This window comes from Papio anubis, chromosome 6 (assembly GCF_008728515.1).
Source record: "Papio anubis isolate 15944 chromosome 6, Panubis1.0, whole genome shotgun sequence".
NCBI lineage: Eukaryota > Metazoa > Chordata > Mammalia > Primates > Cercopithecidae > Papio > Papio anubis.
In genome coordinates this window covers 162,207,569-162,226,151 of record NC_044981.1, presented here as the reverse complement: position 1 = coordinate 162,226,151, position 18,583 = coordinate 162,207,569, and the positions used below count along the sequence as shown (strand labels likewise).

At 43.3% G+C, this 18,583-nt stretch overlaps 1 protein-coding gene across 3 annotated transcripts in view; it reads left to right on the top strand.

Moving 5' to 3' along the window:
• The window catches only part of PDE10A (phosphodiesterase 10A), a 665,278-nt gene that overhangs the window by 251,413 nt on the left and 395,282 nt on the right, over positions 1-18,583 (top strand). The window lies entirely within an intron of this gene.

The window sequence follows — 18,583 nt, the reverse complement described above, 5'->3', positions numbered from 1 at the left end:
TGTCAAGGATTTTTGCACATGTGTTCGTCAGGTACATTGGTCTGAAATTTTCTTTTCTTGTAGTGTCCTTCTCTGACTTTGGTATCAAAGTAATGTTGGCCTCATAAAATGAGTTTGGAAGTGTTCATTCATCTTTGCTTCTTCAGAAGAGTTTGAGAAGGCTTAGCATTAATTCTTTAAATATTTAAGAGAATTCTACCGTGAAGCCGTGAGGTCCTGGGCTTTTCTTGGTTGGGAGACTTTTGATTACTGATTGTATCTCCTTACTCACTGATCTTTTCAGATTTTCTATTTCTTCATGATTCAGCCTTGATAGATGGTATGTTTCTAGAAACTTATCTATTGTTTCAGGTTATGCCGTTTATTGACATGTAATTGTTAATAGTAGTTTTTTACGATCCTTTGTAGTTCTATAGTATTGGATGTAGTGTCTCCTCTTTCATTTATAATTTTGCTTATTTGAGTATGCTCTTTTTTTTTAGTCTAGCTAAAGGTTGGTCAATTTTGCTTAACCTTTCAAGAGCTAACTCTTAGATCCATTGATGTTTTCTATTGCTTTTCTTGTCTCAATGTCATTTGTTTCTGCTCTGATCTTTATTATTTCCTTCCATCTGCTAACTTTGGGTTTAGTTTGTTCTTTTTCAGTTCCTTGAAATGTGAAGTGTGGTTGTTTATTTGAAGTATTTCTTTTTTCTTAACATAGGCATTTATCATGATAACTTCCCTCTTAGGGATGCTCTTGCTGCGTCCCATAAGTTAGGTATGCTGTGTTTCCATTTTTGCTTTAGATTTTTAAAATTTTCCTTTTGATTTCTTCTTTGATCCGTTGGTCAAAGAGCCTGGGGCTGGAGCTTGGGAGGCCAGCCTTACACCAGGGTTCAGTGGTGTAAGCCTGGCACTGGGTTCCACAGTGAAGTTGGCGCTCACTTCACTCCCCTTGCCCCAGGAGGAGTATCTTTCTTGACACTGAGCTTGGGAGACATCATGTGAAACTGTCCTTCCCACCCTCTTTAATGCATCTCTACTGACTTCTGTGCTCTACAGAAGCGCTCTGTTTCTCACCTGGATTCCTTAGCAATTATGAAGCCATTTTTGCATGTGGATGGTTGTTCAAATGGACGTATCTATGAAGGGACTGGAGACTCCTATTCTGCCATCATACTGATGTCATAATGTCGCTTTATGCCAGTTTCTTTACATTTGCTCATATGTTAGAAGCCATTATTTTTGCCACCTACTTCTTTCTGAGAGTGTCTCCCATGTAACTAAAGAACATCCTGCAACTATGATTTAGGAACTGTAAACTCTTAGCCCTTGTCCTTACTGTAACAGTCATCATTTTGCCGTTACTCTTGAATAATAGCATAAAAAAGTCTATGTTAATGCTTAATTTTCCTCACAACTTTGAAGATATTATCGTGATCGGTGAAGACTCCCTGTAGGCCCAGATTCCATTCCTTATAGGTCAAATATCTTTCTTCTCTGGTGATTTTTAAATTTTCTCTTTGTCTTTATTGAGTCATAATTTCACTAATAAGGAATCTGTGACAGTTAATTTCATGTGTCAAATTGACTGAGCCAGGGCAGGAGATGCCCAGGTATTTGATCCCACTTGAGTCTGCATGTTTCTGTGAGGGTGATTTTGGAAGAGATTTAAATAGAATGAGTACGGCAGATTGCCCTCCATGTGCGTGGGCCTCATCCAATCAGATGAAGGCCTGAACAGAACAAAAAACTGACCATCCCCCAAGGGAGAGAGAGTTCCCCCACCTGATGGCCTTTGAACTTGAACATTGGCTTTTCCTGGTTCTACAGCAGCTGCCAGTTCTCAGACTCAAACAGGGACATCATTTCTATAGATCTTGAACTTGCCACCCTCTGTAATCAGATGAGCCAGTTCCTCATAATAAATACCTTCATCTACCTATCTTCCTACTTACCTACCCACCCACCTATCTACCTATCTACCTACCAACCTACCTACCTATCTACCTACCTATCTACCTACCAACCTCCCTATCTACCTACCTACCAAATGACCTACTATCTACCTATCTACCAACCTACCTGCCTACCAACTGATCTATCTATCTATCTATCTATCTATCTATCTATCTATCTATCTCCCTATTGATCTATCTACCTACCTATTTATCTACCTACCTACCTACCAACCAACCTACCTATCTACCTACCTATAAACCTACCTATCTACCTACCTGTCTACCTGCCTATTATATATATATCTACCTACCTGTCTAACTATCTACCTATCTACCTACCTATCTACCTACCTACCTACCAACTTACCTATCTGTATATCTATCCATCTATCTATCTACTTTCTTATTGGTTCTGTTTCTGTGGATAATCCTAATACAGAATCCAAATGAACACATTTATACTGTTTACAGCTTTTATGTTTTACCAATTTAAGGGTTCTTATCTTTCAACAATCTTTTAAATTCTCTGTTGCTGGCTCGGTGAAAACATCATCTCTGTCATTCTCCTTATTTTCTCCTTCTGGTGTTCCCATTAAGAACATGCTGGAGGTTCTCCTTCTGTGCCCATGTCTCTTAACTTTGGTATTTTCTAGCTCCTTACCCTAAGGCCACAATCTGGGGATGTCTCAGTCCCACTTTCCCATTCACTAATTCTCTCTCATTAATTTTATCCAATATGTTGTTTATTTCATTTTTTATTTTTAGTAACTGTATTTTTATTTCTAGAAACTGTTATTTGGTTCTTTTTCACATCTGCCTGTTCTTTTCTTCAAAAGTTTTTTTAAATTATTGTTTTGGATCCTTTTCTAAGAATTTCAAAAATACCTGTAGATGTTTTGCTTGTTCTAGCTTCTGAAATTCTGGGAGTGCTAACCTTCCTTTTGTTGTAGGTTCAGGGTCTCTCCTGTGTATCTTCTCCTTCTGGGTCATCATTTTTACTCTGACGTCTTTTTCTGTGGCAAGCATGTGTGTGGCTCGGGTGGTGGCAATGTTCTTCTCTGTTCCTGGAGGTGGCCCAGGCGTGTCGCCTCCCTGAAGCCCACCCGGTGTGGGTTCTCACGCTATGAAGATACTGTATGAGTTTGGGATTCAGATCCATGTTAGCTGTGAGGACTGTGTTTTTATCAACACTTTTTATTTAACCAAGAGACCAGGAGGAGAGATGGTCCTTTGCAGTCTCTTTCTTCCAGCAGATGGGTCCTTCTATTTTCATTTTTCCTGGGGAATGGAGCCCTTCTGGAGTCCTGGTTCCAGGCAGCTGCTCAGCTCCCTGTCCCCGTCGTGCACACACACGAAGCCTAATGCCATTTCTATAAGCAGAAATTTTAAACTGCCTGAGCGTACGGATGTCGCATTTTGGATCTCAGGTGTAACCATAACTAGAGGTGCTGATATTGACCAAAAGGCCCAGTTTTGTTCTTCCTAGACCAGATTGTCACTTTACAGTGTCCCTATACAATAACTTTATAGATAGAGCTTTCCTGACTTCAGTGGAAGCTTGGTGCAGAAAGAAGAGATTGTAGGGTGCATTAAGTAATGAGAAAGTGGCATTATGTCTTTTGAGACAAGAGAACAGTTTAATTTTCTCCTGTCAAACAACTGGGTGTTTTAATAATCCCAGCCTTTTAAAGTCTCAGACTTTTAAGTTCCCTTACATCTTTGACATGATTTCTCTTTGCAATTCCACCCACTCTTTATGAGAATAATAACGTGCTAATGCTCTATTCTTCTACTGTGCTTTTTATTCAGAGAACTCCAAGCACTTTATAGACATTGCCGTTTATCCTTACAACACCTTTGCATACTGTGGTAGCTAGCTACTTTGTTAGTAGAAAAGTCTGTTTCATGGAAAATGAAGACCAGGCAGCTCAAGCATGGCAGCACTGAAAACAGTATCAGATCACACCACAAATCACTGGTTTACACAAGGGCAGCAGAAAATAGGAAGGGGCTTCCCCGCTTATCCCAGCACAAGTAGGTTGTTTCTAATCGAAAATGATATATAAGAAAAGTAAATCCTGCTGCAGATGTTCTTCAGGGAATACCTTTAATACAATAGGTCCATGCTGGAATATTTGTTGTATCTCAGGTCTGGGTGGCACACAGCTAGGGAGATTCTCCGCAGGCTGAGGACAGTTCTGGGTGGAACATAGCTAAGGAGATTCTCCGCAGGTTGAGGACAGGGTTACTAGGATCATCGTAGCCAGAAAGCTGCTGGGAAGTGAATGGAGCCAGAGTGCCGACTGGAAATGCGTTTGGCATGTAAACACACGCCGTTTCTGGAACAATGCAGGCTCTGTTGGCAACGAGAACCTTTGGAATTTGGGGCAGGTGGTAGTTATTCATCCAGACAGGCAACTGGCATCCCTGAGAACTGTCACTAGGAACCAGGGGCCTGAGAGCCAGGCTACAGTCCACGTCCTGGGAAGGAAACCAGCACGTGAAGGAGATCCCTGGCTCTGCGGAGGCCAGCTGTGCTTGATGGCCAGCGGACAGATGCCACTCACCAGGAAGGGGCTGAGGAGCCCTGGGGAGATCCTAACGGGGAAGAGCTGGAGTCAGAACTGAGACAGCGCTCATCTGCCAGGTAGAGACTCCAGAGCTACTGTTGGGAGAGTTTGGGTCTGAAGCTGGGACCAAATAGGGAATAACATTATCTGCTTTCTCAGTTCCATCCAAGTTGCCTCATCTGGAAATTTGCAAAGTGCGAAGAGTGTAACTTCAGCAATGAGCTCACTCGTGTTAATGACATGGTTAGAGATGGACTGGCCTGCTCAGTCAATAGGGTGGACGTGATGAGCTGGATTTTGTGTGGTGGCTGGTCAAGCTCCAGTCTAGCCTATGTCTCTCCTGTGGGGTCACCCAGCTGCGACTGTGTGCCGCCACAACTCTTAGATGGCTTGGGTGAAGGAAAAGATTTGTATCCACGCAGTGCTCACTGATGGTTCTAGAAGTCAGCGCATCTGTGTGGCTGGGCCACCTGCCCCCAGGGTCTGCCCCACCTCTAGGGCAGGTCAGCTTCCAGTCCTGACTTCTTCCTACACCATCAGAATCCTGAAAGAGAGGTGGCAAAATAGGTGCAAGGCAGCCAGGTTATCATTTTGAGTTAGCTTAAATCATAAAAATCCTGTGTGGTAAAGCATTGAAACAAAGCATGAGAAAATGAAAGGGAGAGGCAGGTAGTTCTTGTGAGAAAGCCAGTTTAGATCCATTCGCTTCACCTGAACAAAGGATTCTCTCTTCAGCTTCCTGATGGTCATGGCCAAAAAGAAAACAGTACATGTTAATTCATTCCGAATGAAAGGGCGCTTACTTAGTGGCGCATCCAGTGACAGGGCTGGGTACATTCGCAATTTTCTCATAAAAGAACACTAATATTCTCTGCCAAGAGTAAATTTAGAAAACTTAATTTTGTGAGTTTCACTAAAAGGGAACTGAACAACATGGGCATGTCTTTATTAGCAGTTTTACCAAAAATGAAGAGGCCATTTTATTTGCCTACTTCTTACCTTGATTCTTGTTGGCAATCGAAAATGTAATATGAAATATTGAGCTTTCTGCTCTCCTAGTATCAGGACAGTCACTAACTCTTCTGGAGCACTCACTAAGTCCTAGGCATCAGTCTAAGTGTTTTAATACCTCAACTCCTAGGCCTCATGGCAACCCTATGGAATGTCTCCCTCCTGCAAATAAGAGCCCAGAAGCACAGAAAGCGAAAAAACAATCTATCTAGCCCGTGGCCACTCAGAAGTTGAATGTGTAACGGCTCTGCAGTATTTTCTGGATCAATCAAGCTTGGAAAGCTGCCCCCTTCTCACTCTTCTTCTCTTGCTATTCTGCTCCAGCCACAGGTGCACCTCTCCTTCCTCCAACGTGCCAGCAGCTCGGGCCTTTCTCCTGGGCGCTTCTGCCTGGAACTCTCTCTGCAGACTTTCACAGGACCTCCTCCTCGTTTCCTTCAGGTTCAGTCGTCGTCTTCTCCACCCAGGCAGCCCTGAACCTGCCCCTGGAGCTCCGACCTCCCTCCCCTACACGCATTTCTCCATAGCACTTACCTGGTACAGGGCACTTGCCCCTGTACAGGGCACAGTGTGACAGTGTGTTTGACTCATGAGTTTCCTGATTCCTTGTCTCTCACTTTTACCCCTCATGTTCTCTATCGAGTCTTCAGTAGCCACAAGGTGGTGCTTCTCTCCGGGGACCACGAGGCCCCAGGGACAGGGAGCTCGGACAGCTCTGGGATGCGGCAGGGTTCTGCAGTCTGGCATGGGGCATGGGTTCTGAATAATTGTCAACTTTTTGTTGTTGGTTTTGGTTTTTGAGATGGAGTCTCACTCTGTTGCCCAGGCTGGAGTGCAGTGGCAAGATCTCAGCTCACTGCAAGCTCCGCCTCCCGGGTTCAAGCGATTCTCCTGCCTCAGCCTCCCAAGTAGCTGGGACTACAGGCGCCCGCCACCACGCCAGCTAATTTTTTTTGTATTTTTAGTAGAGATGGGGTTTCACTATTTTGGCCAGGTTGGTCTTGAACTCCTGACTTTGTGATCCACCTGCCTCGGCCTCCCAAAGTGTTGGGATTACAGGCGTGAGCCACTGGGTCCGGACTTTTTTTTTTTTTTTTTGATGAAATCTCACTCTATCGCCCAGGCTGGAGTGCAGTGGTGTGATTTCGGCTCACTGGAACCTCCACCTCCCAGGTTCAAGCGATTCCCCTACTTCAGCCTCCTGAGTAGCTGGGATTAGAGGTATGCTCTAGCACTCCCAGTTAATTTTTTGTATTTTTAGTGGAGACTGAGTTTCACCATGTTGGCTAGGCTGGTCTCGAACTCCTGACCTCAAGTCATCCACCCACCTCTACCTCCCAAAGCGCTGAGAGTCACCTCTCCCGGCCTTGCCATCTTTTAAAATTGGACATATGCTTGCATTTGTGTATGCATGCTATGTTTCAGGATAACAGAAAATGCTCTGGGGTGGGGGAAGTGATTTCTTTGACGTGGGAAACTGAGGATAAGGAATGATTTCAGAGAAAACATGACTTTTACGTTCAACCTGTTAGAATAAGTTGAACTCTCAGTAGAAACGACAGAGGAAATACTGAGAAGGAACTATTTTCACTCAGCTCTGTTTTCACTTAGTCTCAGAACTCTCTATCATGTTTTTATACCCAGTCCTCTGTTTTTGGTGGCTTTTTTTTGAGGGGGGGAATCATCTTTTCATATATTCATATACATATATATATCTCCATGAAATGTATCACTTGTATATCTTTTTAAAGATAGATATACAAGATAGATATACATATGTATTAATATACGTATATATCTCCAAGATATCTCCTGTATATCTTTTTCAAGATCGATATACAGGTGACATATTTCTTGGCGGTATATATTTATATAAATATATGAAAGTCTTTCCGTTGTAGTCAAAAGATAGCTTGGCTGGCTGCATAGATCATTTTTCAATCAAAAACAACAGAAATTTCTCCATTCTCTTCCAACTTGCAATGTTATCTGAAAGTCTGAAGCTAGTCTGGTTCTGCCCTTTAAAATAATCTGGGTTTGATTTTTTTTCTGCCTAGTAATGCACAGCCACTGTAGCAAATATTTGATAACAAATAGATACAAGGACTTTCAAAGCTTGGTCTTTTATAATTGTTTAAAAGGCTCACCTGCAAATTAATTAGTATTGTGGGCCTCCCCAAGCATACGGCTTTATAGTATCTATAAAGAAGATTTAGGAAGACAATGATTCCCATTAACGCAATAATCCACCAGAACTGTGGATCCCTATGGTTGGGGCCCAGGGTCACCCATCCAAGTGCCCAAATTGGGTGAGTTTTGAGTTGCTGCCCCCCAGTGGTAGGAGCAGGTAGTGCTTATTTATTATTTCACTGCCGTCTTTAGTACCTTCCAACATAATCTTTTTAAAAATAGATTTCTAACTCTCCATGTCTAAGAAGAGTGCTTCAAGTAATTTATCCAAATATTTTTATTCAGAAAATATTTAATCTCTTTATATATTTAAGTTACAGGATAGAATTGGGCAGAAAAAAATTAAACCTCTACTATATTTTGGGGATTTTTCCATTTGAAAAAGGTTGATATTCGGTTTCACTGAAAACAATCAAATTTTCCTAGAAATCTTTCTTTTTTCTTTTTTTTTTTGAGATGGAGCCTCCCTCTGTCACCCAGGCTGGAGTGCAGTAGTATGATCATGGCTCACTGCAGCCTCAACATCCCGAGCTCAAGACATCCTCCTGCCTCAGCCTCCCAAGTAGCTGGGACCACAGGAATATATCACCACTCCAGGCTAATGTTTTTTGATGCTTTGTAGAGATAGGGTCTCACCATGTTGCCCAGGCTAGTCTTGAGCTCCTGGGCTCAAGCAATCCTCCCACCATGGTCTCCTACTTCTTCTTAATTTCATTGTAAGTGACAACTTTTCCTCTTTTTAATTAAGTGTATATAACATAATATAAATTAGGCAGTAAAGCAAAGTCTCAAAAACTGAGAAGTCAGAGGTCATCTCAAGCCCCGTAGACAAGTCTTGTATGGCCCAGAAAGTGGTTTAAGTTGTATTTGAAGATGCCTGTGCCTTTGGGTATGGTCATAATCTCCCTGAGGCTGAGGCCACCTTTCCTGGTGCCTGATACCAGAATATTCTATACTTTTGTGTATCTTATCTACATTTTGAATGGTTTAAAAATGCATTTTTGCCTAAAACATGTCACTATTCTGACATCCTTCTTTTTCACTCGCTCAATTCTTCTGATGATTTTGCAGTCATTCTCATATTATCATCTTGCGTGGTAGTTTTTCGCATGGTGATAATTGGGAAGTTGGAATTGCAAACAGATTCTTTTTCTTCAAACCATCACATTTTTCAAAATGTGTATTATTTCTGGCAAGCTCCAAATGGAAGCAGGAAAGCCAGTCTTTGAATTGAATCAGTGCCATGCACCAGCATGTCCCTACTGAACGGAGAGGAGAATTGAGTGTTATGAATCCAATGAAATGTGTGCCCTCACTCCAGCACGATGGTGAAGATTTGCACGTTTCTGGTTTTGCTTCAGAAGCTGCTCTGAAGGTGCGTAGAAAAGCAGCTGTAGAAGTTAGAGTCCCGATGTTTACCCAAGGGCAGCATGACTAGGAGCCCTACCTGTTCTGTCAGGGCTGTCAGAGACACATTTCGCTTCTGGGAGAAGGACATCAGAAAATATTGTGCTCAAGTAGAATTCCTGCCTGCTGCCCAATATCATCACTCTAACATTGTCTGAAAAGGGTGTGTGTGTTGGGGGTGGGTGGCTATTGGCTTGGACTATTGGATTTTTTCCTAGTTTTCTACTAAAGACCAAGACCCACTTGTCTTTCTTAAGAAAAAAAAAAAACACAACCAACTATTTAAACTCCTTTCTTTTTTTCCTTTCCTCCTGATGCTCACTTTTGCAAACTTACAAAGCAACCTTAGATTTTTATCTATTTCAGCAGCTTAAGATGAAAAGCAGCTAGATAAAGTAAAATGTCTTTATTGTTCTTTGGAAACACGATTATTCAAATTATGTTTCTTTAAGTAAACAAATATACCAGGATTTTTTTCTTGCAATGAATCAAGTGATTGGACAAGAAGGCCAATGACTTACTCATTTTTAAATCACTTTTGATCTCCTGGCCGTCTTCCTCCTATCTACTCCCTCCAAATTTCCATAGGCATCTTGAATTCTGGAGAGCACTGGGGGCTTCAGCCTTAGGGAAAGAACTCGTGAGCTCCCTGAGGCCTCTCCTGGGCTCTGTGTCATTCGGGGTAGATTTTCTTTTAGTGATTCCCTCCTGGCCTCAGAACACTGTTGGGAGAGAGGAAGGAGGAGGAACAGGCATCCAGCCTTGTCTTCTGAAAAGCCCCCGGGCTCCTGGAAAGCCTCCTTTCTCTCCCTCTGCCAACAGCTTCCACACCGTGCAGGGAATGGTGGCTGAATTTGTCTCACAAACTCTGCACACTGGACTCTCTCACATAAGCTCCTGAGCCAAAAGCGTGACCCCAAGCGAAGGGAGATCTGGCGCCCGTCTTTATACGCGTGATTCTAAGGAGGAAAATGGTGTGGATTCTCAAGGAGTCGCCTCGGTCCTGAGTCACTGAGCACATGTGGTCGGTGCTACTGTCTGCAGTCAGCCCTCAGCGGGCCCGTGGCTGTGTCTCCCGTGTGGTCATCACAGCTGAGTAAACGAACCGTGGGGAACCAGCCCCCACGCAGATTCTGGGCGGAGGAAGCAGCCTGGGTGCAGGGCAGGAGAACTCCCGTGTGCTCGGTCCCAGGGGAACACCCCACGCGAGGAGGGTGGACACGGGGGCGTTTCTGTGGTGGCTTGGCTCGGCCCATCTATCTTCCTTTATGCTGTTTTCTGTGCTGGTTTGGGACACATCTGAGCTTCTCTGTCATCTTTAGTTTGGTCACGAGTGAAGTGGAGACTTCGCAAAGGGAGATCTGTGCTTGTTTTCCTGTGGTCGGCAACTGCGCTGGTAAAACGCTGAACTGCGGGTTCGATCCTGCGAGGGAGAACCGCAGAGGATGGCCTGTCTTCCCGGTGCCCGCAGATGGCCAGGGAGGGCCGGGTCTGCCCAAGGAAGTCAGTTCTTAGTGCTGGGTGGGGTCTAACCATGGGACACCCTCCCTGCTCGACAAAGGAACAGAGGAGGATGCGGGCCCAGGCCCATCGTCAGGCGGTGTCTAGCAGGAGGTGTGGACCACCGGAGGGAGCGGGCATCGCGGCTGTCCTCTCCCCACTGTGCTCCCCACCCGTGCTCACCTCATTGGGTTTTGCTGACAGAGCTTGAATTCTATCCAGGCAATCATTTATTTCGCTTACTTGTAAAACCAGATACGCTGATTAACGTACAATTTTAAAGGTATTTATATAACTGTTGAGGATAATTCTTTTCCTCAGGAAAATATTTTTTAATGCTTCCTGGGTATATGTTTGCCCATCATTGATACTTTCCAATTTCTGTAAAATGTTTGTCAATGCATTTATTGCTTGCTTTAGAGAATGGAGAACTGCTGGATCTTCCCTTGGTTCCTCCAAGAGCTAAGACGTTGCACGAAAACAACGTTCTGGTGGGATCAGCTCTTGCTTCCCGACACTCCTTGACTCTCTCCGACATCACTACACAGCTCCGCGGCTCTGCCTTTCCCTGCCTTGCCTGTGCGCAGGAATACAACGTATTACGTTCTTGTCTGTATTAAATCAGGTGGAAGTAGAGCTTTTATTTCTAAGACCATAGTCTCTTAGTAAGGAGCCTAGGCCTCTGGAGAACATAGGCAGAGCCAATTGAACTCCGTTTCTGCCCGCACTGCACCAAATGGACAGAATCCTTCAAAACCGCCGAGCTCACAGCAGGCTCCTCCACCTGGTACATAAAGAAACTGCCACATTGAAAGTCTGCAGAGGATGGCATGGAGCTGGGGGGACGAGCTGGATACGTCTTGCGCTTGCTAGGAACAGAAAGAATGTGTCTTTACAGGCAGAAACAGAAGCACGGGGGAGAATGGAAAGGGAGGCAAGTGTGACTTCCAGGTCAAGAATGCCAGGGAGGAATAAGCAGAAATGGTTGATTTTTTTGGTAAGTACATAAGGCAAGGCAAGTTTATGAAGAATGAGCATCAGGAGGCAGCCGGGAACTTCTAGGTTCAGTACATCCAGTTTCTCACCTCCGACTCCACGGGACTCCTCTATTCTGAGAAGTGCTCACTGCCAGGAACCCATGGCTAAAGCATGAGCCACTGAAACAGGAAAAGTTCATTTATTCCCCTTGCAGGGTGTGTGATGGTGTTGTGGCTCGCTTCCACGGTGCCCCGCTGCTCATACCCCTAGGGGGAGCATGCAGACAGGCAGCTTGTGGGGAGGGTGTTTGCCTTCCAGCCCCATGGCACCCTCTAGGGTTGAGTGTTTACAGCTTCTGAAGCCCCAGTGGGCGTGAATTACAGGACGCTCTTTTTGTTTTGCCATCTGCAGTGGCTTGTGATAGTCAGCTCAATTAGAACCTCTGCCTTATTGCAGGGACAGAGGGCCTTTCTGTATTCCCGGTTCCTGCCTTAGTGTACCAGAAAAATCAGATCACACGTGGGCTTGGAGAAGGAGTGCAAGGTTTTATTGAGTGGTGGAGGTGGCTCTCAGCAGATGGATGGGAGCCAGAAGGGGGCTGGAGTGGGAAGGTGGTCTTCCCCTGGAGTCAGGCTGCTCAGCAGCCGGGCTGTCCTTTGACCACCCTTGGCCCAATTTCCCTGGGCCTCCACATCTTCTGAAAACGGAAATGCCTGTTTTCATCTAGGTCTGTGGGCACAGGCGGGAGGGTGGAGCCTTTGCCAGGGACCCTGCCTTTCTCTACCCAGCACTTCCAAGCCCCCCTCCCATATCACCACTATGTCTCTGTCCTCATCCCTGACCGGGGAACCTGCCTCTGCTGTAGTGAGAAAGACGCACTGGAAGCCAATGCTGCTGCCGGAAATGGTCAGGAGTCTCCTGACTCCCAAACGTTTCACCTCTTGACTGCTTCCTGCCATGTTCAGGCTGTATTTCCTTCTACCTTATTACCGATCATATAAGTAAACCTCATTGGATTACAGCCGTTTCTGGGAAAATGAGAAACTTTGGGTAAACTTCCATTCGTTATTCTTGTAAGCCTATCTTAGAAGAATTATAAGGACCTGGTAGGCCTGATAAAAGAAACTTCAAAATTACGCTTGGCATATTCAAAGTCTCAGTGAGGGGACAAAGCCCACAAGGATATCAAAAGGGAGCTCTAATAATTTGGAGGTGGTGAAGCCATGGGGGCGAGCCTGATTTCAGCTCACCTTTTCCAGAGAGCCCAGCTAGCCAGTTATCCACCAGTATGAAGGCCTATCATAATGGTGAAAAGAGAAGTGATAATTGAATTTTGCACTTGCATAGCTCTCTGAATTTGCTCCACACGCTTTCACATCTGTGGTCCTCTTCTTAGTCTCAAAAGGGTCCTAAAGAGAGCAGGAAGCATGTGATGACCTCATGCTATAGGCAAAAAATCTGAGCCCCTAGGGGATTAGACTAATTAACTTCTACTGTCTTTTCCAAATCTATCATCTGTGATTCTATGAGTTTAAATACACTTTGCAATTTTTCCTAGTAAGTAAAGGGCAAAGACGTCAAGCATAAAAGATGCCCAGTGTGTGCCCTGTCTATGCACACAAATGGGGTAATATACATGTGGTGATTCACTGACTAATATTCAGTCCTCTTGTCTTAATTTTGATGGATTGCATGCTACTAACTAGAAGCCTGTAGTGCACACTGGAAGTCTGGAGTAGCCCTGATTCTGGAATCGCTTACATAACCTGTGACACACACTTCTCAGTGAAATCAGCTTTTTATTTTTTCAGCATCTCTCAGAGGAATTTTTATGATCTGAACAAAATTTGTAGACTGACCCCCAAGGGGGGGGAAAAAAAACTTTATCTTATTTCTTGTTTGTTCCCACACCTCCCAAATGGCTTTAAAATGTTTAGGTATCCAATTGGAGGCAACTGGTCAGAAACAGAATTCGTGTCATAAACAGAGCTAAAAATGAGATAGTTAAAATTCATGTCCTACCTTACTTCTCTGGAAAAGGCTGGGGGTTATTCATTTCCCTGCTATTTCTAAAGTACAGAACTGAAGTATAGAATTGGTAGCAGCTATGGCAAACCATGCTCTATTTTGAGCATGGTGAATGCAGAATTCACACAGCCCAGGAGAAGCTGGGGAGCATGGCAGACACGAGTTGGAATTCCAGCTCAACCTGCCTGTGCCGTCAGGAGCAAATCCCACTACCGGGTGTAACATGCAGGGTTTCATGTGAACGAGGACAAGGAAACCGCACTATTTTTTTGCAGCACAGTCACGTTGTAAATATAAAGGACTCGGAAGTCTTTCTATATTTATGGCAAGCACTCTTTCCAGTCAACTGAGAAAATAAAGGGCTGAGGAAGCAAAGAGGGAACTGGTCAAGGGAGAGACAGCAAATCACCAGGGACTGTCAAGAGCAAAGCTCAGAAATTGGATTTTGCTCCAGTTGAGAGTTCCACGGCTTTGCCTGTCTGGGAGACTCCCCACCTGGTGCCTCCAAGTGCATGCGGCTGCGTGGCTATGACCACGGTTCTCAGTAAAATGATCAGCGGTGTGTTTGTCTCATGTCACAACTAGATTGCGAGTCAGTGGAGATCGGCAGGCAAGGCCCAGGCATTCCCTGTGTTCTGTGAGGCTCAGGATGCCGGCATGGTATGTTCACATTTTGGTTACACTGAATGGAGTGGGACTTCTATTATATTCAACCCAAACAAAAACATAGTTCAAATTAAGATTCTGGGTGAGATATATATATATATGTATGTATGTATGTGTGTGTGTGTATATATATATATATATGAACACATTTTATTTAAGGATTTATAAGATCAGTAGGATCTCTTACTGCTTTATCTGAAAAGGTAAAACGTTCACTCTGATGTTTTAGCAGGTTCAGTAGAAGTAACTACTCCAGACTTCACATAACTTATGTACATGTCTTTACCAGACTTCACAAGTACAGTAGCCCCCACCTCCCAACTTATCCAAGGTTTCACTTTCCATGGTTTCAGTGACCCCTGGGCACCTAAGATCCAAAAATATTAAGGTACTTTGAGAGAGATAGCACACTCACATAACTTTTATGACAGTGTGTTGTTATAATTGATCTAATTTATTATGAGTTATTGTTGTTAATCTCCTATTGTGCCTAATTTATAAATTAAACTTGATCATAGGCAAGTATGTATAAGAAAAAACATAGCATACACAGGATTCGTTGCTATTCATGGTGTCAGGCATCCGTTGGGTGTCTTGGCACGTATCCCATGTGGGTAAGTGGGAACTACTCTATCTTTTCTTACCTGATATTGTTCTAGCATGAATATGAGTCGAAATTTACCTTCTAAACTTGGGCTGGCGTTATAAACACATGGAGCAGTGTTAGGTTAAAGGAGGCTGCCTTCTGTGCTCCATGGATAATGGTGAAGGCAGCCAAGAAACTGCATCATGTTTGGCTTATATCACAGCACTGGACATGCTTTGCACATAGATTTCCATGAAATTTATCTAACATTAAGATGAGATTAATCAGGCGGAAGTACCTGACATCATCACCTAAATAATTCTGTACCACTTGAAAATTTTTGCAAAAACACATTTTTGAGTAAATATACAAATTTGTGGCTAAGTGCGTATTTAAGAAATCACCTTGGAATCCTTAGCTTTTGAAAATAGTGTAATTCCATGAAATGTTACATTTCTGCACCAATGATTTGTAGCTAGATGTGGCAAGACTATAATAAGTAGTTCTCAGAGGAAAGAATTAGCAGCTTTAGGAACCTCATCCGTCTTAGCTTCTCTTTATTTACATATCAGTATACTTTTTATTAGACTATATATTTTTTATATCATTTAAAACATTATAATCAATTAAGTAATTAAAAGATGGTATGAGACAGGTGATATTTGCACAGATAGTGAAGCTACAAATGGAGACTGAGCACTTATTGGGTGCAGAGGCATGAAGATCTGTCTCAAATGGGAATGAGTGGCTAAGGGGAAATCAATGAATATCCTTCTTGTTCTGTTGATTTTTCCTACACAGGAACTGTTTACCAGAAAAAGCATCTGGATTCGATTGCCTTTTCATTCGTTGTAGACCACTGATGGAATCTGGAACCACTTACGGCCTCATGGTCTGTAAGTGGCACTTAGAGCATGGACAGGAAATAAGAATGACAAAAAGTGTCTCCTGCACAGTTCTCAGGAAATTCTCTTGGGTCTTTATTGATACCTCGAAATATCCATTTACCTTGAAGCAAATAAGACGCAACACAGACTTTGCAAGTTAAGAAGTAATGAATTGGATTGACGATCATTCCTTATCAAACACCAAAACCCAGTATTTTTTGAAATGTAATTTCACAGCTCAAGGTTCAGGGGCAGGGATAAATGCATTAAATTGTAAACACTTCACACTGAAAGTTGCTCTCAGCCAGGTCAAGAAAATCCTGTGTCACACCCCGTGGCCTGGTTTTACTCCCCACACTGCCAGACAACACATTCCATCTTCGAACGCCACAACTGGAATTCATAAATCCTTCTTCATCCTGAGTTGATCTTTTTCTCCACCTAACTCCTTAACCCTGAAAAAGGTCCAACATGTTACTGTTCCGTGTGACGTTCTTAATGTCTAACACCATTTACACATAACTTTCCATACGTCCTCAACATTCCTTCTTATTTAAAGTGACTTCCAAATCCATGAACATTGCAGAGTCCCTCTTGGACATGGTCAATGGACCTCCTTAGACCCTCAGGACCTCTGAGTTGAGAACAATACCCCATATATGGCCTGGCCAGAGCCACATAGAGTGGAGACCACCTTCCATTCCTGGAGACTGGTCTTTGTCTATTCATCCTAAACTTGTTCGAGAGAACCCCTCCTCCTAGCAATCACATTACATTGGTTCACACTAGACTGAAACACCTAAAACGCGTGGCCAGCCTTCTCTCATAAGGATATGCGCTTATCCGGGTATCATTCAAGCATGCTTCTCAGGGCGGTAGATTGATGGGTGCTAATTTCAGCCAACAGGTGTTCACATCCAAACCAGAAGTTCAAAAATACCTACCTCAAGGGACATTTGATGATATGAGACTTGATCTTAGGAAAATTTCAGACAGGTTTTTCTTTCTGATTTTTTATTCTTTAGGTTTTCGAGCAGGGCAGCTGTGCACAGTTGCCAGTTGTACTTCAAGCAGGACTGAAGTGCAGCCCATTCTGCTCTCAGCAAACCCTCTGCTGGCCTGGGGTTGCTTCTGCCTTTCCCTGATGTGTACATCGGAGCTTTTATAAGCTATCAGTGACCCTGATAGCAGGGCATGCTGTAATTCAGAAAAGTATTGATAAACCTCAAAAACACCTCAAAGGAAGATATGACCATTAAAAAAATAAACGCATAAAACAAAATACAGGAATACCCTCTCTCCCCCTCTCCGCATCCCTCTGATTTCCACACGAAACAACCACTTCCAAGCCTCTTATTTCTGCTGTTTCAGAAATTCATTTTCTTTTTCCTAGATCATACATCATTATTTTGGGATCATTACTTTGTTTCTTTAGACATTGGCTATTGAGCTCCTGTTACGGACCAGGGAATCCAGTTCTCGCAGCAGTTCCTTCCCAATCCTCGCGTTTTGCACACCCTTGTGGACTCTGTGTGATGTGGTCATGATTATTGGCTAAAGCTGTGGCATTCATTATTTGGTCCCTGTACATATCTCTCAAGTCTGAACCAAACAGGGTACTTGGATTCCATTTTTTTCTCTTGTACTACTTGTTTTTTTCCCTGCAATTAATATTTGTCTTGTTTCTCCATGTGCGTAGTTTTTTAGTTATACCTCATTTTTTCCAAATGCTCTCACAAATCTGTCCCAGAACTGACAGTAGAGTTTCCAACTGTATTCCAAACATGTTTTAAAGCGTGCTATCAGCTCCACAACCTTTCACCTGGAGCATCGCTCCTACCATCTGCCCGGGCTACATTGTTGCACACCTGTCACACACTTGTGCTGGGACCTCCTGTCACCCTCCTTCTGGGAAGTTCCTTTGCTGCTTCCAGTATCTCACACTTTCCCTTTGTTGAGACTAGATTGAAAATGCATCCCATCACAACGTTTTCAACCAGTACAGAATTCCAGGTGAAAATCATGTTTCATTTGAATTCTTGTCATTTTGTTACACTGTGTCCTACTGTCCAACAATGCTGTTGAGAAATAGAACACCATTATTCTTCCCTTTTCTTCCTGCTGGCTGCTTTCCCTCTCTGGGCACTCTTGGGTTCTGTTTTGGATCCCTGCCAATAATGAGCTTCACAGGGATGTGCCTTGGCCCAGTCTCCTTCCATCCATTGCCCCAGTGTGTGCTGTGCCATTGAACATGAGACTCCTGGACTTCAGCCCTAGGTGATTTTCCTGTGTTATTTCTTTAATAATTTCTTTTCCTCAGTTGCTTTTTTTTCTGTGCCGAATTAATCCTCAAATTTTCTTATTTTTTTCTGTCCTTTTGCTGGTTTTGTTCTATTTTCTGGGGAATTTCTTCACTTTTATACTTCCAACTGTTGGTTTTTAAAATTTGTAATATTCCATTTTCAATTTCCAAAACCCCTCTATTGTTCTTCACTTGCTTCTTTTATAACATTCTTTTTTTTTTTTTAACATGAATGCAATATCTTTTGTTTTTCCTCTGAGAATATTATAGTTTTAAGAACTTTTTTCCCTCCCTGTATGGTCTCTTTCCAAGTTTCCTTTACTGTTTATTATTTTAGCCTCAGTCACTCTTGTTGGAAGCTTTCCTTGGTTATCTTGTTATCCTTAGCCATTCTTTCTTATGTAAGAGCAAGACACTAAAATGCAGACTGGAAACTCTGGTGAAGGGTGGAGGGGATGACTCCCTGAACTTCAATGACTGCAGGTCTTTACTTTGTTACAGTTCAGCTTCTCCGG